Consider the following 24,773-nt stretch of genomic DNA (forward strand, 5'->3'; position numbering starts at 1 on the left):
GGTCACATATCCCACCACAACAGTGGACATGTCTGCATTCGCCTGGACTCAGAATGCATGTGCGTGTACATACTCGTGTTGCCACACACCTGTGCAAGGTGAGGCAGTCCAATAGGTGGAGCTGCACAGCGTTATTTGGCATACTGCTGGAGGGAGAGTACACACATGGCAATGCAGTACTACATGTGTCCTTGTTGGACCCTTTCACCTGCTTGCTTTCAGCAGAGCAGACAGTCAGTGCAGTCCCATGGGCTGTGAGTCGTGTCCCCCGACACGGGGTAATGTGTATGTGCGCAACAAGACATGACTCATCCAGCAAGGCAAGGTGGGCTGAGACCGTTGCCATCCGTAATTATTGGTGTTAATTTTTGCCTCCCCATTTCTTGCACCTCTACATGTTCCTATGCTGCCTGTTAGTGTCTGAAGAATTGGTCTGCATGTTGTGGCCCTTATCTTGCCCGTACTGACACGCACGTCTACACAACTTCACTAGTGTTCAACTGTGATGAGTGTTGATTAGAATGACAAATCGTGTGCCTCAATGAGCATTGTCCGTACACAGGGAGGGACTGACTGACGCATTTCACTTGGGGGTGAGTCCCTAATGACAGCTCCTCTCTGTGAGCCAGACATTGTGGTTGTGATAGTTGCTGGTAGACCTGTGCTCTTACGTGTCTTCAACAATGTGAGTATGGTGTCCAACTTCTTGCATGTGGATCAATGTGATCCATCAAATCAGTCTGTGTCTACACAGTTGAGTGTGAGTAGGTATGCAAAGAGATGTTCTGTTGTCATATGTAATGGGGGACACTACTTTGGGCCTGCTATTGAATTTGACATTTTTACACACAGCTGTATTTAATACATGGACGAGGGGCTACTTTGGGGGGTTGCAAGATTGTTGTTCATGAGCAATGAGGCCGCAGCTAGTTCACGCATTCACAGTCATCTAATAGGCCATGTGGGTCAGGGTAAAACATGCGCATTGATGTCATTTCCCAGGGTGTACATTTTTGTGCAATCAATGTCCCTACATTCATCTATACTTGTATACTTGATTGAACAAAGACATGACACATCTGTGTGATTTGGAATGTTTTATTCACATTCTGTGGTGTGTCGGAGCTGGAGCAGTACATGGCCATACGAAACACACATTACATAGTTGACCAGTGAAGGCCCAACCAGAGTCCTTTGGGGAATGATAAGTTAATTGGAAGAGGAAGAGTTCAGTCCGCATTCCGATTGCTGTCTCATTGGTAACCAGAGCACATATGGCAGTCCATGTCGGGATCCAGGTGAATGCAGAGTGTTTCGGGGGACAGTGGGATGTGTTGTTCCAGGGCATGATGCAGAGGGCTGAACAAAGCAGGAACAGGCCATTTGGCAGGGATGAATGCCACAACCTCCTTTTGCATACAGAGTCATTACCATCCACACCTTAGTCCTCTGATATGTCTTCTGTGTCAGGTGTGTCAGGTGTCAGGTGTGTATGGTGGTGTTATGACTGCACCACTGTGTTCCACTGACACATCAGGGGGCGGAGGTGGTATGGCTGCATCACTGTGTGCCACTGACGCTTCAGGGGGCGGAGGTGGTATGACTGCATAATTGTGTGCCACTGACACATCAGGGGTCAGAGATGTGTGTGTCAAATTTATGCAGTAGTCATCTGGGACAGGCTCTGTGACAGCAATGGCAAGATCAGGATCTGCAGGTCATGGAAGATCCCAGCTACATTTCGCTGGTGTTAAGCCACAGCAGCCATCCTTCTGTGCTGTCGTCGCTGGAACCTGTCTGACTAGATAGTTCTTGTATCCAAGCAATGGCTCCGGCCAGGTCAGCCAAGGATTTTTGTAGAGCATGGAACGGACTGTGGGTGTCCGTTAGGGACTCTAAGTGGTCCCTAATGGGACTTATACAACCATGTAGGGCATCTAGTTTGGCTGCCACGAGGTCGAAACCCACCCGCACCTGTTCAGCCAGCTCCTTATGGGAGTCTAACACATGGCATTGGAATGCCATGTGTCTTTCCGTGAGGTGGTGGGAGACAGCCATGGCGGTGTGTGCTTCCTGCTGTGTGGTCTGTGCAGGGGGTGGGATCCTCTGGATTCAGCTGGGCTAGCCTGCTCCTAGAGAAGGGGTGTGGAGGCTGTCCACGAGCCGTTGGAGGGTGTCAGAGCAGATGGCCAGGGGGTCCTCTTCATCATCCCTGAAGATATGTCTGGTCTGCTCTGCAGGAGGTGTTGATTGTCCCTCTGCAATGTAAAGGGGTGATGCAGGTTCCAAGGGTATCATGGACATGTTCCACAATCACCGTGGGTGTGCAAAGTGCTACACATAATTGTGCATGTGTACCATTGTTCCCATCTCCCCCGTCCCCCTAGTCCCTGGTCGTTACTCACCCTGTTGCTGTATCGAGCTGTGTCTGGACTCCCAACTCGTTGCACCTTCTCCACATTGATGACTTTGGCAACCGTTTCCTCCAGCTCATCCAGCTCCTCCTGTGGCGCAGGACTCCCACCTCCAGTCGCTACTGCTGCCTTCCTGTCGGCAGCAAGTTTCTGCTTGGTTTGGCTTTTCACATCATGTCAGCACCTCTTGACCTCCTCCATTGGCCTCTTCAACACTCCGACTGCATTCACTTTGTTCACGTTGGACTGCCATATTTCCGTTTGTGTTGCTAATGACACAGTGGAGATGAGGAACAGTTGTTGGTAGTGTTCTATCATCTCCGTGACAATGATCCGGTTTTCCTGCAGACTGAACCCTGTCTTCCTCTTCTCCTTGCCCTTCCCCGACCACGGGCTTCCTGGTTGGTCCTTCGTGGAGCTTGTGGTGTTTGAGCTGTCCTCTGCACTCGGTCTGGGTGCATCCATGGTGCTACGGAGTTGATTTTGGTGTGTTTTTGTGTTGTTTTTATAGTGCATTTTCCCGCATGACGTGTGGGAATTGCAGGCCTGTCGCTGGTTCTCGCTGATTTTTGTATCACGATTTGAGGCATCACAACTTTTTTTGCGTTTCACATTTTTTCGGTGTCGCAATAATTTTAACGCAGTCATTTGGCGCGTTATCGTAATATTAACACATGGTGCCGCTGGGTTGAGAATACAACGTTAACACTGTGTTATTTTGTTGTGATAGACTGCGATGTGCAAAGTTGCGTTAAGCTAACTTTGCGATAATTATAACACGTTCTTGAGAATATCCCCCAATATTTCTCGAGTTTTAAAAAACAAATTATTTTGTCAGTGATATAGCTCTGGGTCCTAGCACAGGTGTCTTCAAACACAATACTCTAAAGCCCACCTAATGAGCTGCATCCTGTTTTGCAATGCATGTCAATGTTTTCTGTGTGCTGCATGCTTCTTAATTTCCACCTTAGCAGCACTGATTACATCTAATAATGGCATCTACTGTAACATATATAACAACCAAAAACCTAGCCATCTGATATCAAAAAGTGTGTGTTTATTAAAAAAAGATATAATAAAATATATTCTGGAAATGTTTTTACAGATACTTCCTAGGTTAGTTGGCTAGATGTTCCAATCCTAGACCAATCTATGACCACTACCATTACCAGAATAAAATCTTCTGGGTCTATAGATCTAGGGTGACCAGATTTCTAGAACGAAAAACCGGGACGGGCACAGAGATAGAAATGGGACTAAATGTCCTATTAGGTCTCAGGGCATATTAAATATAAAAAAATGTATATTCACATTCTCTCCCAGTACTGTGAAGAGCTCCAGGGCATAGACTGCTGGTGGCCTGGCAATGACCTATGGGCTCTGCAACCCGGATTCACACCTCATTAAATCCTGCTGTGCAGCTTGAAGCAGCACAGCAGGAGAGTTTAAAGAGTGAACTTCTGTCCATGTTTCTAAGGAGGCCCGTGGAAATGTGAGCCTGCACAACATTATGATTAATGTGAAGCTTCACCCGCACCTCTCTTAAAAACCGGGACATTTATTTTGTTTTGTCAGGACGCTGAGGCAGTCTTTAAAAAACTTGGACTGTCTGAGCAAAACCGGGACGTCTGGTCAGACTACCAAAGAGGAAAGTCAAAGCATGCTGATTTACTTACAAGAAACGAAGGGTCACAACTGCTACAGCAATTCAGACATGATAAAAGTAGAAGGGGACGTATGATGATCCTATTCAGTGCTGAGTCAGCAGGTTCAGGGGCCATGCCATGACGGGCTATGCTGGATCATTGTAGGGTGACCATATTTTTAAATGGAAAAAACAGGAAGGGCAGAGACATAGAAATAGGACTAAATGCCCAATTACATCTTAGGGCAATAGGTCGAGTGAGCAAGCGGCTGTTAGGCTGCAAAACGCGTCTTTGACACAAGGGAAATAAAACCAGTCTGAAGCACTAACTTGCGGGTCTGTGTCCAGTTTTGCGGCGTGAGGCGCTCAGCATCCAGTCAGCGCAGGCGCGCAACACCCATTGAACTTACCGGGCTTCAGCCCCCCCCTACTCCCCCCCCCCCCCCCCCCCCCGTCGTGTGTGGCAGCCCGGGATGAGACAGATCCCGGGCACACACAGAGCAAATGTGGCTCTAGTTGCGCCTCTGAGTCAGCGTGTGGCGCAAATTTGGAATACTTTCACACATATATATATATATCTATATATATATGTGTGAAAGTATATATATATCTATATATATATATATATATATCTATATATATATATATATAGATATATATATATATATATATATATATATATATATATATATATATTTATCAATAGATAGATAGATCGATAGATAAATAGATAGATAGATAGATAGATAGATAGATAGATAGATAGATAGATAGATAGATAGATAGATAGATAGATAGATAGATAATTTCTCTCTCTTTCTATCTATATGTATATTTTTTTTCCCACATTCCTTACCCTGCCTGTGAACAGCTCTAGGGTCCAGGTGCAGGGCCTAGTGGGCCCTTCAGCCCTGATTCACACCTCATTAACACTTCATTAACTCATACTGGGCTGCTTGAGTGAGGCGAAGCAGCACAGCAACAGAGTCTAAACAAATTAACCTCTGTCCCCATTTCTAAGAGGGCGGTTGAAATGTGATCCTACACAACACAATGCGATTAATTTGCAGGCTCCTCTGACGCTTCCTTAAAAACAGGGACATTTTTGTTTTTTAGGAGAAAGTGCCAGACGCCGGGACAGTCCTTTAAAAATGGTCCTCTCCGGTCAAATCCTGGACTTCTTGTCACCCTAAATCAGTACAGATCCAAGCACTGTTGTTTCCTACCCTACAGTAGCGCAGCAGGGACCTGTAAGCTTCTTTTTGGCTTGTTGAGTGCATAAATATCTCTAAGTTAATGCATGTTTTTCTGACAGCAGTACTCAGAAGCACAAAAAAGCAATTAAAGCCCGTGTTTTCAAGCTCTCTTCTCGGTAAAATATGCATTAACTCAGAGATAATTTGAGTTAATGTATGACCTCTAAAAGCCAAAAAGAAGCTCCCAGACCCCTTCGGCACTGGTGCAGAAAATGGGAAATATTTTTCCGAATTAGTGCAATACTTTAGAAAGCACAGGTCATAAATAGAAAGAGGCAAACCTTGCTCAAAATTTCGGAGCTAATCTGTCTGAAAATGTAGCTTACCATGTTAAATGAATTTATTTTTACACACAGCTATCGCATAAAAAAGACATGTCGGCAGAGCTCATGATGAAATCTACACAGGTTTATTGATTTGTTTTTACAGAAAATGCACTCTTTAAGGCACATACATTGATATGGAAATTATCTGCGTGAAAGTGTAAGTGAAAACAGTACAATTCAGAAACATGGAACTGTGCTGTCTGCAGCTCTGCACTAACTCCGAGATTTTCTGAGTTCTTGTATGATCTTCAGAAAGTGCAATTTCGGGAAAGAACAAACACATTAGCGTTCCTCTACTCCACTCTGTACTGAATGGGATCATGGCACTGTTAGTGGTGGCTGGCACGGATTGGGGATGGCGAGTGGAGTATGGCAGTAAGGGGGTGAATTAAAAGGGAAAAAAACATACCTCCTGCCGTGTCTCTTCTGTCGTTCCTCCATTGTCTCTCCTGGCCGGAACGGAACAGGAAGCACCCAGGCTCCCCTAAGCCAATCACAACGTTGCAATGCAGCACTGTGATTGGTCTGAGTGCTGTGGTTCAGCACTCAGAGAGACAGCAGGAGCCTGTGCATGTTCTCCACCCAGGCTGTAATACAGCCTGGGTGGAGAACATGCAAAGTGTACAATGCAAACAGTCATGTGCACTGACAGTGTGCCACAACTCCTCCCCCTGCTCCTCTGTCATCAGAGCAGCCCCACCAAGCTGGAAAATCTGCCCCAGCAGGAAAAAATAAAATGATAATAGCCTCAAGTTATTATCATTTTATTTTTCCTTTACGTCACTGCTGCAAAGTAGTGAGGTGGTGCTCCTCCGCCTTGGTGGAGGAGACGCCACTGGACACTTTCCAATAAGTGAAGTTCCAATAAAATGCTTCACCATCTCCATTAGCAGAGTGGCTTGAAAATAGACCTGCTTAACTGAGCCTTCACCACATCATGAATTAAACTGTTCCAAGACAGACTTGAGCTAAAGCTTTGTTGACACACAACTGGGCATTCTTTCAAGGTGGTGCAACTCAAGGCGAAATCATGCCAGCGGTGCTGTGAAATTCAAACAACAAGCATAAATAGCCACTCTTAACACTTTAAGTATGCCCGTCGGCCAATGGCCATCACAAGCACAACCCCGGTAGTGCTGTGCACGTCCGTTGGCTGACGCAGCCCGCCCACCCAATGGATCGCCCGCACCGCCGCGGAATTGCATAAAATATCAAACAATTTTCAGATTTGAATAACAAAAGTCTTCACCATTTTAATACAGAGTTTCAGAGATTTGGGGCCAGATGTATGCTACTTTTTTTCGTCCACAAATGGCCCACCGGGCCATTCGCAACCGGTAAAATGCATTTCCCTATGCACCAACCCTATTTTGAGAGTGGGTAACCTCTTACCTACTCACAAAATCAGAGTTGCAGGTCGCTATTAGGAAGGGGTGTGTAAAGGGCATCTCTTCATCATAGCGAGTTGCACTATTATGTATGAATATTTTGTGAAAGGGAATGCGGTTGCAAAACATTTGCAGATTACCACTAATTTCAAATTGGTGGTAATCCATTCGCAAACGGGGAGGGTTTACCAAGGAACCCCTTCCCTCTTTGTAAATGGCAGCACCTGCATTTTTTCAGAGCAAGCAGTGGTCCCACAGACCACTGCTCACTGTAAAAAAATGAAAAAAACTTTTCATTTTTATATTTGAAATGCATCCTGTTTTCCTTTAAAAACAGCTTTATTTAAAAAGCAGTCACAGAAATCGTGGGCTGCTTACCCAGTGGGCCACCATCCCTGTGAGTGCCTGTCATTTCCAATGGGTCACAAATTGCGACCTGCCTCATGTCCGAGACTCTGTTTTACATCAGGTTTTGTGACTCGCAAATTGTGGAATGCTCAAAAAACGCAAATTTCAAGTTGCGATACCTGACAGTCTTTCATGTGACCCAAAAGTAAGAAATACCATTAAAAATGGAGAAGCAGGGGCTTTTGCGACCGCTAAAGAGTCTTGTCACATGTACTAACTCTATTTTGCGAGTCGGTAACCTATTTCCGTCTCACAAAACAGGGTTTGCGAGTCGGTATTAGGAATGGGCGTTTCAAAGATGTTCTCTCTCCTTTTTTCTTTCTTAAATACATCCCATTTTCCTTTAAGGAAAATGGGCTGCATTAAAAAAAAAATGCTTTATTTAAAAGGCAATCACATACATGGTCATCTGTTGACCCCTGCAGGCCAGGAATCCCTGTGATTAGAGGCCATTCCCAATGGGTCACAAATTGCGGCCTACCTCATGACTATTTGTGAGGTAGGTCATTTGCGACCCCGTTGGGAATCACTAAATGTGTCTGAGACGCATTAGTGTATCACATTTTTGGGTCCGTAATGCAAAGAATTGCACTTAGAGACCTGCGAAAATGAAATGGTCGTGCACCTGGCCCTAAGTGCCTCAATTAAGGTTTGACACCAAGTACAGTGAAGATGCTATCTTCGCCTGCACAGCCAAGGCCCCAGTTCTTAGTTTTTCCGGCCAGACAGGAAGGGTTTCTTCATTTAAGGTTCTCTTATCACCATGACAACAGTATTTCCAGCAAAAATAAACATTGTAGACCAGTTCCCCATGCTAAATTGGAATGATGGCCCAGTTAGATTTTTTTTGCAAAGTTTGAAAAGCAATATAACAACGTCCCTGGTATAGTAAATGTTTTTCTCTAGTGCGGGGTGACTTTCAGTAGTAGAGTTGAAAACAAGCTTTGGCAATGCCAATCAGTCTCGCGTTTGGGACCTTAGAATTGTTTAGCCAGAGCTATTGGTTAACGCATCTGCTCAGGTTGACCAGGCGCTTCCTAAAATTGTTAGAGGGGCAAGGGGAGGGGATGGATGAGGTCAGAGCATTAACTAGTATGACAACTATTCATGTTCCGTACTTATGAAGGCACCTATTATATAAAAGTAAAAAAGAAAGCCAACTGGGCACACACACGACCCCAGAGGGACATGGGTACGCACATAGAAAGGGACTGACTCAATATATATTACTGCCCCTTCATAGAATTGTTTATGGACCCTGTCCTCTCCCACCACAGAAGACTGGTTTAAACTCCCTGTTGATATAACATGTCATTGGTGTATACTTTTCATGCTGAAAGCTTTGAAAAATAATGGCACAGGATGATTGTCAAGGACGCACTAGGTACTACCAATTAGAGAATAAACCAATTAGAATGATAATGACCTTTCATGAGGCTATGGGCAGGAGAGCAAAAAGTAAAAAGGCAGAAAAAACGACTAATAAACAATGCAATAGGCAATAATAGAATAAAGCTGCAGGCAAGAGGGCAAAAGTAAAGAGGCAGAGAAAAACAGCAGCAGGTGAGGTTCTTTGGTTTTTGACTTCGTCCCGTATTCGGTCGCCATTTTGTGTCCTGTCGCCATTTTGAGTGGCCTTCACTCAGGCAGCATGGCGAACGGAGTGTTTTTGCCTTTTCCAGCTGCTACGTGTCTCTTCTTTTAAAAAGTAACCCCCTGCCCTTGTTTACGAAACCGATGTCAGGGTCTGGCCGAGTCCACTAATCCATGTCTAGGTTGATTGATCCCTGTCTCGACTAATTGTTTGGCTTCCCCTATTCTTTCCTTACTTTATCTCATCCGACTGGCCTTCGCTATTCTCTCCTTGTATTCTCTTGTTACATAACTATCCTTTGAGGCACACGAGTACGTCCTGCCACCTGACAGCGTTCCTTTCCCCCTCAGAATTCTATGAATTATTTCGACCAGCAGAATACTCAGTCTGCGCAATATTAAAATGACGACTATTGTGTTGAAAGTGAGAATCAGGATTTTCACACTAGCTAGGACAGCCATGGACAAAGCAAGGGAGTCGTATAAGTTCCAGTGGATCAGAATGGGCCTTATGTTGAAGTTGTTGCATTGGGTGTTTCAGAGCCATTTCTTTTGGATACTGGTGCGATGAGAAGTTCTATCATTCGCTCCAAACTCCCTCGGGCACCTTTGTCTGGCTTAACAAACGTTTCTGTAGGATTCCCTGGTGCCCCAGTTAGTAACCCGCTTTCTTGCTCTTTGCCTATCTCGATTGGTCCTTATGATTTGGAGGCCCCACTCATTTTAACGACTGGTTGCGGCAAGAATTTGTTGGGTTTGGACTTATTGAAACGTCTACATTGTATTGTTCCCCCTCTGGTGTACGTCTTACTCTAGGTGAGAAATTGGTTTCTCCTATATATTTGTCTAAGGACCAACTCCCACCCGAATTGCATTCTCTTCCTGCTACGCTTTGGGCTACAGGTCCGAATGATGTTGGTCTGCTCCAAATTCCACCCTACGTGGTTACTGTCAAGCCTAATGTTAAATTACCACGCATTCCTCAGTATAAAATTTCCAACGATGGTTAAATTGCTTTGTTGGCTATCATCTATGATTTGGTTCAGAAGGGTGTGGTCGAAGAAACAAGAGGAAATGTTTGCAATAGTCCTGTTCTACCTGTTCTTAAACGCACTGATCCTTCTCAGCTTCCTGTATATCGTTTTGTGATCGATCTTCGGGAGGTCCACAAAATTGTTGTCCCCCAGTTTCCTGTCGTCCCAGATATCACTGCCTTGCTCACAATGATACCTGCTTCAGCTGCCTGGTTCTCAATTATTGATCTCAAAAATGCTTTCTTCAGCATTCCTATTTCTGAGGAGAGTAGGGATAATTTTGGCTTCTCTCTCGGAGGCCGAAGTTTCCGATTCAAACGTGCACCTCAAGGCTATTGTGAGAGTCCCTCCATTTATAGTCAGGCTTTGAACTCTCAGCTCGATGCTTTCACTTTGCCCCCAGGTGCTACTCTTATTCTGTATGTGGACGATTTGTTAGTTGCTGCTGATTCAGAGGATGTTTGTAAGAATGTGACTGTTTCGCTGTTGCGTCATTTGTCTGACCTGCATCACAAGGTGTCACCCTCTAAACTACAATATTGCCGCCAAGAGGTTACCTACTTAGGTCATCTCTTGTCGAAGGAGGGAAGGCGATTGACCACAGAACGTATTGAAGCAATCGCAAAAATGTCTGTGCCATCCACACAAAGGGAGATGCGTGCCTTTCTGGGCATTACCTCTCATTGTAGACAGTGGATTCCAAATTTTTCTTTGTTGGCTAAACCTCTGCTGGCACTTACTCTGAAAGACACATCCCATCCTCTTCCTTGGACTGACGAATGTCAGAAGAGTTTTTCTGACTTACGTGCTGCCTTGAGTTCTGCCCCTGTGTTAGGTACTCCGGATTGTAGTAAGCCTTTCACACTCTATGTTCATGAAAGAGAAGGTTGCGCGTTGTCAGTTTTAACGCAACAATTTGGAGACAAACAGCGGCCATGTGCCTATTTTTTGGCTACATTGGATCCAGCAGCCAAGGCATTGCCTAGTTGTCTCAAAGCTACAGCAGCAGCAGCGATCTCCATTCGTCAATCTGCTGGGTTGGTACTGGATAACACTCTTGTTGTTATGGTACCACATGCAGTGGATACTTTTTTGAACAGAACGAAAACACAACATCTCACGAGTGCCCGCTTGTCTGGGTACGAGCTGACGCTCTTGGCTAGTCATATACACATCAAGCGGTGTAATACTTTGAATCCAGCAACACTGTTACCCATTCCAGAAGAGAAAGACACCCAAGAACAGCATGATTGTTTTCTCTGTACAGAGGAGGAACGAAAGGCAGAATAGACTTAAAAGTTACATTACTTGTGGACCCGGATGGGATTCTATGGGTGGATGGGTCTTGTTTCAAGCTTCCCAATGGCGAGACGACTGCGGCCTATGCTGTTACCACCTTGTATACAGTAGTGGAGACAGCACGCATTACACAGAATTCAGCCCAAGCAGCTGAGCTGATTGCCCTGACGAGAGCGTGTGTGTTGGCTAAGGGAAAGAGTGAATGTTTACACTGATAGCCAATACGCCTTTGGCGTGGCTCATAGTTTCGGTCATTTGTGGAAGGAAAGAGGATTCTTTACTTCCCATGGGACTAAGATACAGCATGGTCAGTTGGTAAATGACCTTCTCGAATCACTTGCTTTGCCTACCCAAATAGCAATAGTGAAGTGTAGTGCACATAAAAGGATCACTGATGATGTGGGTCGCGGGAATGCTTTTGCAGACGTGGTAGCGAAAGAAACAGCGAGAGATGCTACAAGTCGCATGTGTGTTGAGGCCCTGCAAGATGGGTCAGAGAAGGAGGAATGTGTGAGGACACAATAGAAAGTGTGAGAATGATTCAAGAAGAGGCTACAGAAAAGGAATTGAGTAAGTGGAAAGAAAGTATGGGAATGTTGGACGCAACAGGGTGTTGGACGGAATTGTCAGAACATCAGCGTTGGCTGTTACCAGACGCCTATGTACTGCCTGTAGTTACTATGGCGCATGGTCCAGCCCACATCAGTGTGAAAGGAATATGCGAACTTCTGGCTCCAGTATGGCAGAATGAAGGAATCCCTAAATGTGCGGAAAATGTGGTAAAACATTGTATCGTTTGCTTGATGCATAATCCAGGAAAGGGAACCCCAACTCCGGCAGGTCATTTTGCTCCCCCTAAGTATCCTTTTGAGGTATTACAAATTGATTACATTCATATGGAACGTTGTAACAACCTTAAGTATGTTCTGGTGGTGGTGTGTGCCTTTTCCAGATGGATAGAGGCCTACCCCCTAAAGGACAATACTGCTTTATACACTGCCAAAGTCCTTTGGAAGGAATTCTTGCTGAGGTTTGGTTTGCCGCGAATTGTCTGGAGTGAAAATGGAAGTGACTTTGTAGGCCAAATTATGCAGAAGGTGTGTGCGGGTCTTGGTATTAGGCCGAAATTCCATGCGGCACACCACCCTCAGTCAGCAGGTTTGGTAGAGTGCTATAATGGCACTCTCAAGCTCAAACTGACAAAGATTCATGCCAGCACAGGTCTTGCTTGGCCCGATGCTTTACCTTTGGCACTTTTATCTACAAGAACAGCTGTACATTCTCGCTTAGGACTCAGCCCATACTAGGTCGTTTTTGGGCACCCAGCTAACGTCTGGGGAGTCCCTCGACTTAAAAAGTACTCTGATAATCTGTATCCTATGTTGATTGACTACTTACATGACCTCACTACTAAATTGCGTGTTCTTCACCAACAGGTTCAAAACGCTTTGCCGGAGGCCTCCGCAGATCCAGGTCATTCCATCCAACCCGAAGACTGGGTTTGCCTGAAGAATTTTCAGCGGAAAAAGAATTTGGAACCTCTTTGGGGGCCGCCTCGGCAAGTTCTTCTAGTGACACGTACAGCAGTAAAGGTCGTCGGAAAGAAGAATTGGATCCATGGCGTGCACTGCAAAAGGGTACCTTTGCCTTTGCCTTTTGACCAGTGGGTCCGCAAGGGTGTAGGTGATAGTGAGAGTGAAAGGGTCCCACGTTTGGTACCTTTCAGTAGTGCACGTCTGGATCGGAAAAGGTCTAAAAAAGAAGACGACGATGTGTTGCAAGAAGCTGTACCATCACATTTGCGATTGAACACAACAAACTCAGAGACTTTGTTTCGAGAGTAAACGGTACCTGGCAAGACCCGGTACAACCTAAGACATAGACTGATTAAGAACAATTGAACTTTTTCTCTTTTCTTTTCAGGTTATATTTTTGAGAGACATTTCTTTTCACTATCCATCAAGTTGCAGGGTCACGGTAGGAGTCTTAGGCTGTGACCTGAGTAGTGACAGTAAGTCTGCAGGACTTGCAGTGTCATAGGACGGCTAATAACCACAACTAAGTGATCTAGGAAGATTACAGTGAGCAACGCTTTAGAGAAGCATTTTAATATGTTCATGTATTTTCTTGACTTGTGTGGTTTGGGTTGTTCACACTATGCAGCAAGCACCTGTTCCTACTTCTGTTTCTTTGCCTTTTTCTACTACTGCCTCCCCGCATCAGTTCCATACACTCCCAGAGCACGAGCAAATTAGGAGAACAGAATACTTTAACAATTCATTCATCCAGCTGTTGCATCAGCATCAACTGGTAGTCAATACTACTGACTGTTGGGTTTGTGGACTCATGCCCCATAACACAGAGAGGGATGCCATATTTAGTCCTTCCGTTTTCTCACGAAGGTTCCGCTTGGGCCTATTGTGCCATGTTTTCCAATGTATATCAGAATCAACTTTGATATCCTCCTGGTGGTCCATATGGTGATGGAGCAGATTTTAGTCATAGTTCTTTGATAAAGGGAATAGTGGCCATGGCTAGATTTGCCGAAATTGGTAAGATTCCCGTTGATGAGAAACGAGCATATGATGGTTGGAACGTGACTCGTTATGTTACTAGCCTCACAGATAAGGCTAGACGAAGGAGATCTCCAACAATTTGGACCGTACCTCATCGAGGTAATTTATGTCTACAGATAAATGGTCAAAATATTAAAACCCAACAGGAAAAGAGTGTTTGTTCCCATACATACATCTATTCACCCCAGATTTCTTCACCGTTAGTGCCATCTCAAGGCACATATTTTGTCTGTCAGGACAGAGCCTACACGTGGCTTCCCACCTACTTTTCAGGAACGTGTTATGTGGCTTTTCTTCTCCCTCCGACATACACTGCTCCTTCAGGTCATCACAGGAAAAGATATGGCAGAGGGGTTATCGATTCCAAAGACACAACAGGACAAGAAGGAGGTGACTTTATCAAAGGGTTTCTTCCTTTCTGTTGCCCAATGGCCAATAGCAGAAACATTAGACAGTTAGTTTGTGTTGTTGAGGCTACCATAAATGTGACTTCTGGAGCCTTGAGTAATCTAACAGCTGAACTTCAGGCGGACCGCCTTATGACTTTGCAGAACCAGATGGTTCTAGACATTGTCCTTGCAGATCGTGGAGGAGTTTGTAAATTGATCGGGTCTAGTTGCTGTATTTATATTCCTGATAATGCCTCTATGGGTGCACAGACAAAATATCGACTCCAAAATATTGACTGGACATAATATCGACTTTTAAATATAGACTGGACAAAATATCGACAGGACAGAATATAGATGACCAAAATATCGTTTTTAAGGTAAGTGATATAATATCGACTGTTAAAAATATAGATAGTAAAAAATATCAATTTTCTAATAATATCTAATTTTTATAGTGTATTTTTATGGTATAATATGTGTGAAAAGTGTGTATTTATGTTATAAATAATATTAATTAATGATTTTTGTTTTTATAATCATTGCGTAATTTAATTCTGTAGCGGGTTGTGGGTTTATAGGGGAATAGGGTGGGAAATATTTTAATTATTATTAATTAAATATTTAAATTTATTTATTGATAGTAAATTTAAATTAATACTTAATTAATTTATAATAGTTAATTAATTACATTTTAATTGGTAATTAATTTTAATTAATTGATTAATTGGTAACTATGTAAATTTTACTAAATTATTTTTGTAGCGGGTTGTGAGTTTATAGGGGAATTGGGTGGGAAGTGATTAAATTATAAATAAGTAATTAATTACATTTATTTATATTTATTTAATTTCAAATAATTGTTAAATACTTTTTCATTATTAAATAATTAATTGTAAATATTTATATTAATTAGTATTAATAGGTGATCAATAGAAATAATTATTGTTAATTAGTAAATATAATATATTAATTAATAAATTGTATACAAATATTAATTATTTTTAATTAATTATTAATTGATATTCAATAATCCATTTTATAATTATTTAAGAAGTATTAATTTTGTATTCTCTGGAGTGGGAATAGTAATTTTAACCCCTACGCTATCCAACTTTGTCCCTACTGTTGCACCCACTGGAGTGGGAATAGTAATTTTAACCCCTACGCTATCCAACACTTTCCCTACTGTTGCACCCACTGGAGTGGGAATAGTAATTTTAACCCCTACGCTATCCAACGCTTTCCCTTCTGTTGCACCCACTGGAGTGGGAATAGTAATTTTTACCCCTACGCTATCCAACTCTTTCCCTACTGTTGCACCCACTGGAGTGGGAATAGTAATTTTAACCCCTATGCTATCCAACACTTTCCCTACTGTTGCACCCACTGGAGTGGGAATATTAATTCTAACCCCTACGCTATCCAACGCTTTCCCTACTGTTGCACCCACTGGAGTGGGAATAGTAATTGTTACCCCTACGCTATCCAACGCTTTCTCTACTGTTGCACTCTTTGGAGTGGGAATAGTAATTTTAACCCCTACGCTATCCAACGCTTTCCCTACTGTTGCACCCACTGGAGTGGGAATAGTAATTTTCACCCCTACGCTATCCAACGCTTTCCCTACTGTTGCACTCTTTGGAGTGGGAATAGTAATTTTAACCCCTACGCTATCCAGCGCTTTCCCTAGTGTTGCACCCACTGGAGTGGGAATAGTAATTTTTACCCCTACGCTATCCAACGCTTTCCCTACTGTTGCACTCTTTGGAGTGGGAATAGTAATTTTAACCCCTACGCTATCCAACGCTTTCCCTACTGTTGCACCCACTGGAATGGGAATTGTAATTTAAACCCCTACGCTATCCAACCCTTTCCCTACTGTTGCACTCACTGGAGTGGGAATAGAAATTTTAACCCCTACGCTATCCAACGCTTTCCCTACTGTTGCACCCACTGGAGTGGGAATAGTAATTTTAACCCCTACGCTATCCAATGCTTTCCCTACGCTTGCACTCTTTGGAGTGGGAATAGTATTTTTTACACTTCTGCTATCGTACGGTAATATAATAGTATCTTATTTAATTATAGTATGTTACTATATATATATGTTTTAACAAATATGATTGTAAAAATTTATTTTTATTAATTTCATTTATTATTTAATTATTATAAGTTAATTTAAGTATTTTTAAGTATATTTTAGTAATTACATTTTAATATTAATTTAATTTAACACTGTTTTTAATAAAGTCGATATTTTTAAAGACTATATTATTATAAACGATATTTTGTACTCGATATTTTTGTACTTACCTGTTTGTAGATACAAACTCGATATTTTGACTGTCGATATTTTGTCCACGATATTTTTGCAAGTCGATATTTTGTCCCTCGATATTATTTCAGTGATCCGCCTCTATGGTATACCAAGCCATCTCTAAATTGCATGTAATTTCCGAGTCTATTCACCAGGACATAGGAGATTGGTCTGTGATAGGATGTTTTGGGGACTACTGTCCACATGGGGATGGAAGGTATTAACCTTCCTTGGAATGGTTTTGGCCATCATTTTCTCTTTTTGTCTTTGTTTACAGTGTGGCCCTGCCATCTGCGGTCTTTGTGCCACCATGTGTGTCCCAAGGCCTGTGTCACAGAAAACAGAGAACATTACAATGATGTTGCAGCAACAGCTCGATGACCTCATGGCCATTGACATCGACTCAGACTAACTTGAGTCCTTTGTGTTTTGCCTGAGTAATGGCAAAAGGAGGGTCTGAGGTTCTTTGGTTTTCGACTTCGTCCCGTATTCGGCCGCCGTTTTGTGTCCCGTCGCCATTTTGTGTTGCCCTCACTCAGGCAGCACAGCGAACGGAGTGTTTTTGCCTTTTCCAGCTGCTACTTGTCTCTTCTGTTAAAAAGTAACCCCCTGCCCTTGTTTACGAAACCGATGTCAGTGTCTGGCCGAGTCCACTAATCCATGTCTAGGTTGATTGATCCCTGTCTCGACTGATTGTTTGGCTTCCCCTATTCTTTCCTTACTTTATCTTATAAGACTGGCCTTCGCTATTCTCTCCTTGTATTCTCTTGTTACATAACTATCCTTTGAGGCACACAAGTACGTCCTGCCACCTGCATATTGGATTGTAGGCATTTGCACTGATTAACTTGTGGGGAAGGGTGACACACAGGGTCTAAAAGAAGGGTATATACACTTGATAGCTTGCTTTCCAACTTTTCTTATTGGTTAGCCTTGTATGTATTGGGAGTATACGCTGTAAATAGGTGTGCTATAAAAGATTGTGCGCCACAGAATAAAGTGGCAGTCTCCTGAGAACCTACTCTGTACTTCTCGGACAACTGTGCTTAGCTGCTGCTAATAAACCTGGTTTTCTACGCCTAACAGAGTGTCTCGTGTCTCTGTCCAACAAGGCAGGTGAACTCAGAGATTTAAGGCGTACCCTGCGCCGCCAGGCCCATAAGGCCCGGTTCTTCACAGGGAAGCGGGGAGGCAACACAGGTGGCTCGAACTCGAGGCAGCAATGCGGGCAGAAGAACGGGCGCAGCAAGGTGGAGCTGTACAGCGTGGAGAGCGACCTCCCTGGAACAAGGTCAAGGGTCGCTCTCTTCACTGCGCAGCAGCCACCATTACGAAGGGGAGGTGGGAGGGAGGAGCAGCTGGGAGGCAGGTGCTGGGTCAATGGGCGAGCGAGGGGGGCGGGCCACAGGGGATGCAGCAGCAGGAAAAAAGTAAGGCAGAAGGCAAATGGCAGAAGGCCAATCATCAATGACTCCACCCGCACTGATTGCCAAAGCTGCACCAGAGTCTGGCTGCGCTCATTGGAACCGGATGTGAGCTGGTGTGAAGAACTCACCTTGTGATACTTGCAGTGACTTGGTCACTGTTCTAGTCTTTCTATTGTACCAGCCACTCCCCTAGGGCTGGCGTACACCCTACCCCACACCCATTCAACACAGGCATCACAGGATATGTGAACCTGTTAATAAAAGGGGCCGGGTGCATGGGCCCAGGGCCAGGTCTACCCACTATAATACTGTATCCATGTCGTTACTATCTATGCATGGGGGCCTAGGGCATCACAGTATTACAATCCTGACTCCACCTACAATAGCGGATAAAGCCATCAAGTGGGACTGCTGAATGTTGCCTCACCTAGTAAATATTCCCCACCATACTTTATCTACTGTAATCCGCCTGGCTGTCTAAAGTTAACAACAGCGTATCTGAGTATTTTCTTCTTCATCTGTGAGAACCCTCCTTGATCTTGTATGAGGTAGGGTTGTCACGCCCTGTCACCAACCTCATATCTACAATTTGAAATGCTTGTGATATAAACCTAATACTTTGGACTGAGGGAACATGGAAGTAAGGGAAATAATTCATAAAACAGAAGAGTAATCTCTACAAGCACACAACAGAATATAAAAAATATAAGAAACTTGGGCATGCCCGTACTTTACCACACTCATCCAAACTGGCATCACACATACCATAATAACAGCCATACCAGGGTCCTTATAACTTTTGCTGCTACATTTACAAACAATTGAAGTTGATGACATATCGCTACAGGAATTTTTGTGTAATTTTACTCGTAATCTGGTTATGCTAACTTTCGAAACTTTATAGAGAGACCTTAAGAAGTTAGTTGCATATTAGCCTCAGTCACTATTGCAGCAGAAAGTATAAACCAGCAGCCACCCTTCCTCAATTAAATGGGTTTACCTTCATTTCCTCTTGAAGGAATGGATACAATTATTTGAATATAACCTCATAGCCATAGGTGAAGAGAGATTCAGCCATGCACTTAAACGTCACATTCATTTGCATACCCTAAGCATCGAGGGTATGAAAATCCCTGCCTAAACCTGATAACATATCAGATGGAGAGGATGAGAGTTAAGTCAGATGTTTATAAGATAATTCTTCTAAAGTGAGAAACTTATTTTGGAGATCAAGTCAATGTAGTGTTAGAAAGTTTTTTTTTAGCAGAAGCCAGGACAAGAGAATGTAACAAACTATATGGCTGTACTTAGAGGCGTATCAAAGTTATGTGATTTCGGAATCTTCAACAACTCCCTGATAAGAGAACAGGTGGTCAGATGTACAAATATCCCACAAATAAAAGAGAAACTGTTATCAAGGAACTCCACAATACAGGAACAATAGAAATAACCAAGTCTGTAGAACGCACAGCCCATTATATCAAAGAAATGAAAAACCAACTAAGGCTATTGACGAGATTCACACAGAGGATGTATGTAAAAAGATATCAACCCTGATATGAAGTATAAATAAAAGTATTTTAAAATGTTTCCACTGTGGGATGAGTAACCACCTTGCAAAAAATTCTGTCAGACATACAATGTCACCATTAGGAAATGTAACAAAAAGTGCATTTTATCAGGGTGTGCAGAGAGAGGGACGTGTATATGATAGATTCCAGAGTGTACCCTAGAGTTCCCGAAATGTTGTATATACTTAGATGACAATGCTGTTTCAATGTATGCTGATTCTTGCACTCCTTGACATTGATAATTCGGCTTGACTTTGAACAATTGAAGGGGTATGAGAACTTTCAACTAGATACACCTGATATCAATCCTACAAGGTACATGAGAGACCCAGTTCTATTAGAAGGTGTGACTAAAGCCTGCCTTACATTTAAAGATCATTCTAACTATGGTCCGATTTATGTGACATCGAAAGGTTCAGATTTGTTGGGGTGGCAGCATCAAAAAGAAGTTGGCATTAAGTTAGACCCTAACAATAAAGAACAAGTACTTCTTGTTGACAGATGCATGGGCAACTACAAGGAATTGTGAAATTAACTCACCAACCTATTTTCAGAATATTTGGGTATGTTGAAAAGTTTCAAGCTCAAAATCACACTGAATAATGCAACAGCTGTGGTACATAAATTACAACCTATTGCACACCTCACAAAGTGAGCTTAAGAGCAACAGCTCTCCAGACTGACGAAGATGGGAGTTATACAACCCATTGACTGTGTGGAGTGATTAGCGCCAATAGTCTTTGCTATGACAGCTGATGGTAAATGGTTGCTTCTATGTGTTGATTGAAGTAGCCTTAATAAAAACATTTGGATCGAAAGACACCTTCTAACACAGAATAATGATATACTGTGCACCATGGATGAAGCAAACTACAAGTATCATCGATCTTACAATATACTACCCTCAGGTAAATCTTCAACCAGATTCAAGACCTTTAACCATATTTGTTTTGCCAATGGGGGACTTCATGTTCCTTTGGATGCTTTCTGAATTAGCATCCTCTACTGCCATGTTAAAAAAAGTCATGAAAAAAATCCCAGAACACCTAATGCTTTCAAGACGACATATTACAATGCGGAAAAGATATTCAAGAACATGGCCGAATCCTAGAGATGGATTGATACTGGCCTGACCTTACAGAGACAACAATGCCAATTGGGTGTCACCTCAGTCGATTACTTGGGTCAAACTTAATTAATTGGCAGAATACCTGCCAAAATATATTAAGAACTTCTCAAACAGCAGTCCTGACCTCCAAGATCTACTGAAAAAGGACTACCAGTTACTATGTAGTGAGAATTGCCATGAAGCATTGGAAACATTAAAAACTGATTGGCCCTGCACCCACCCTAGGAACATTTGACACAAAAAAGAAAACTATCCTTACTACAGGTGCCAGCAAAAAATTACTAAGTGCCACTCTTTCTCGAATAGTGGATGGTAAGGAGGTAATTGTTGCCTTTACATTCAGGTGCTTATCTAATGCGGAACACAACTACCTGTGAGAGATAAGGCATCCCTAGCCTCAAAACACACAAGTTATTTGTACGGGGTATACTATTCACCATATTCATAGACCTTAAACCTCTCATATCTATGTTCACATCTAAAGAGTCAGACAATAGCACACACAAAACTGCTAAATTTAGGTTAGGTCTAGAAGGATTCTCATTCAAAATTGAGTATTTACCTGGTGCAGAAAATCCAGCAGCAGACCTCATCTCAAGGGCACACATAGAAGGACAGAAACAGGAAGAAATGTTGGTTTCCCCAATCCTGCCCATCCACAATACAACTTTAAAGGAAGCTGAATAGAGAAGGATCCATTTCTACAACGAATCATGAAGCACATCGCTGATGGATGGCCATCAAAGTTCAGTCTCCTTGAAGAAGATCGGTAGGAGTTTCGACAGGTCAGACACAAGCTAAACATGGCCCATGAAGGCATGACTTTTTGCTTCACAATACAAAAAACGTACCACCAATGAGTTTAAGGAGCAAAATAGTTGACCTAGCGCATGAATGACTGATTCCATTTGCTGATGCTTGATCGACAAGACCAAAATCGCATGTAAATCACAACTGTCCCTGGCAGTGGTACTGGACAAAATATTGATCAACAAAATTCTCTGGAAGATAGAGATCTTTTGGCAATCTTAGCCCTCAAAAAGGGTATTCAGTCTTATTATATGATTGTCGCTGCTCTCCACAAGCCACAGTTTAGACATATCCGATTGTTATTGTCCACAAAAGCTGTCAGAAATTTCTGCTGTTTTTGAGTCAGCGGATCAACCCATGGTAAAAAATCACGGTAGATGTAAAGGACCAACCAAGTTGTCATCATTGTTTTAAAACTGTTTATACAATGTATAAATAAGATACTTGTCAGCACCTAAAAATGGGCTTCTATATGGAGTTCTTCAAGGCTTATTTCTATCTTGATGCGTATTCAATAATGATATCAAACCACTTTCGGATCGAATTGAGGTGGCGCTTACATTTCAATTGCAAGTCAACTATAACTAAATAACTTAGAATTGTTATTGCAAGATTGAACTCTGAATGCCCTTTAGTAATTTGCAGCTTAATGTAGTCAAAATGAGGCCTAATGTACACCATGAAAGCCCCAAGGTTATTTTTGTACAGACGTATAGTTTGTGGACGTGTGCTGTAGTCTCTCACCCTGGAAGCTCTCTGTCAAAATGTATTCGACCTGTAATCTGAAATGTACACTTTATTAAGACAAAGTACACTGCTACACAACAGGCTGAGTGAGAAATACTGTTGTCTCATTCAGCCTGGAATTTGCGCATATGTAGCACCAACATGGTGAAGGACAGGGTCCTGTAGGGCCACGCAGGTTAAATACAACCACCTGCTATGCCTTCCCAAAGGAAGTGTCGGTCTGACAGTAGAGAATACAATAGGCATTTTATTAGCTATACTCTGCAGAGGAATCCATTAAGACCTGCACCCTAAGGTGTCTGCCAAGCGACTGGATTTCCTACGCATAGAAGTAACAGTTATACATTTCAGCAGGAGCACAAGACACACCCACCCAGTAACCTTCCACAGAAGGCAGCAAGAGACAAAGAGGGGCACACAAGGATGAGCTAAGAGTCTGAGGCTGGGTACAAACTATCTCTCTCTGGCAAGGTAATTCTGTTTGTGCCTGCAGCTGAGCCAGTGGAAGCAGGCTCCGTCTCATGGGTAAGGTATGCAGAAGTATAAACAATATATCCACTAATACAGGGAGGCCCAACCTTAGGAGAAAATGCACCCCAGCAGCTTTTTACTGAAGCAAGCAGTACATACACATTCAATCACAGTCTAATATGGATTTTGAAATACAAAATGGAGCCACAGGTGCTAACTTATGCCTGCATTCTATTAGGACAGCTCAGTGGGTTACATAAAAAAATGTGGTTACTGCTACTAACTTAGCCTTATTTCTTTTAATTTTTATTAGGAAATACATGAGTAGTTGGTCAAATCCGTTTCCGAAATACAATGATCAATGCAAGCTTTCAAATAAACAAAAAATCCCTATACAGAACAAAACAGGGAAAAAAATGTTAATGTTGTAAATCATAATATACAATATAGGGTTACATCCATATCATAGGGACTACAAGGATTCCAGTAGCTCCAGATTTCAAATTTCACGATCCAGATATTGCGAGACAGTGCCCCAGACTAGCCACCCAAGCTTCTTTTTATGATGGCCTTTGAGGGCATATAAACTGTGCTCCACATTGAATATAGAAAAAAACCGTACCCTCCAGGCCGCGAATGTAGGTGGTTCCTGCTGAAGCCACGCTGAGGCAATGCTCAATCTATATGCTGCTGTAGCTAAAAATATTAAGAAAGCCTGCTGCTTCGTTATTCCAGCGGCTGCTGAGCCCATCTCTACCCCTAAGAGAGTCTGAGTAGCAGATAATTGCGTAGGGGCACCTAGAATTTCTGTAAGGAATTGCTCCAACTGACACAATAGCTTCCCTAGAGTTGGACATGCAAAAATATATGGACATCATCTGCAGAGAGAGGTCCGCAACGAAAACATTTCCCTATTTGATCCCCAGTCCATTTAGACACCTTGTCGGGAGTATAATAAAGGTATAATAAAGGTTAAATAGTGATTTGAAGTGTTGGGCTGACAATTTTGCGGACAAGAACAATTGACTAGCCAAGGCAATAGAAACCTCGATTTGTATATCCTGCCACCCCAATTTAATCCCCCATTTACAATTTTGTTTCTCCAAGTCATAAGCCTTAGTACTTAACATAAGACCATATAATGTTCCTTTCCTTGCTGCTTTCATATTACCTTATATCAAGGGATTAGGTTGAATTGTACCACACTTATTCACCAAATAATGTCTAATTTGTAAGTACTTAACAAAATTCTCCCTAGGTAACTGGTATTGTGCCCTAATTAGTTTGAATGATTTGAGAGACTCTTTTGAAAACAAATCTCCGAACATTCTAATTCCTTTTGCTCTCCAGTTATGGACCGCACGGTCCCACAAATCAATCCGCAAAAATATTGTGGATACCAATGGTGTATACCAAGAGATTTTCTCAAAACAATACATTTCCCTTATTACTTTCCACACTTTATATGCTGCCCACAAGACCTTGAATCTGGTTCGCTTGTAATAACTCCCGTCTAATTGTATAAACAAACAATTTTTAGCTTTCACACCCAAAAACATCTGGTATATAGAGGGGCACACCGCAATATCCGGGGGGCCGGCCCCTGAAAGCAAAATATCCATGCCCTGGATCATGCAAGCATAATAGTACAGAGTGAAATCTGGTACAGACCATCCCCCTAACAATCTCGGAAGAACCATAAATCGTATAGCCCGGCAGGGCTTGCCCCTAGACCACATAAAGCGCATGCACATAGATTGCAGCTGTGTAAGGCTTGCCTTTGGGATCTCTAAGGGCACACATCTAAAAAAATAAAGAACTTTAGGCAATATCATCATTTTTAGTAAATTACAACGCCCAACAAGGGATAGATGAAGACATTCAGCCTGAACTAACTGTCTTCTTACCCCCAGCATAAGCACCTCCCAATTTGACTTCACCAAGGCTGTTGCCGAAACCCTAAGCTTGAC

This window comes from Lissotriton vulgaris, chromosome 2_1 (genome assembly GCF_964263255.1).
Source record: "Lissotriton vulgaris chromosome 2_1, aLisVul1.2, whole genome shotgun sequence".
Classification (NCBI taxonomy): Eukaryota; Metazoa; Chordata; class Amphibia; order Caudata; family Salamandridae; genus Lissotriton; species Lissotriton vulgaris.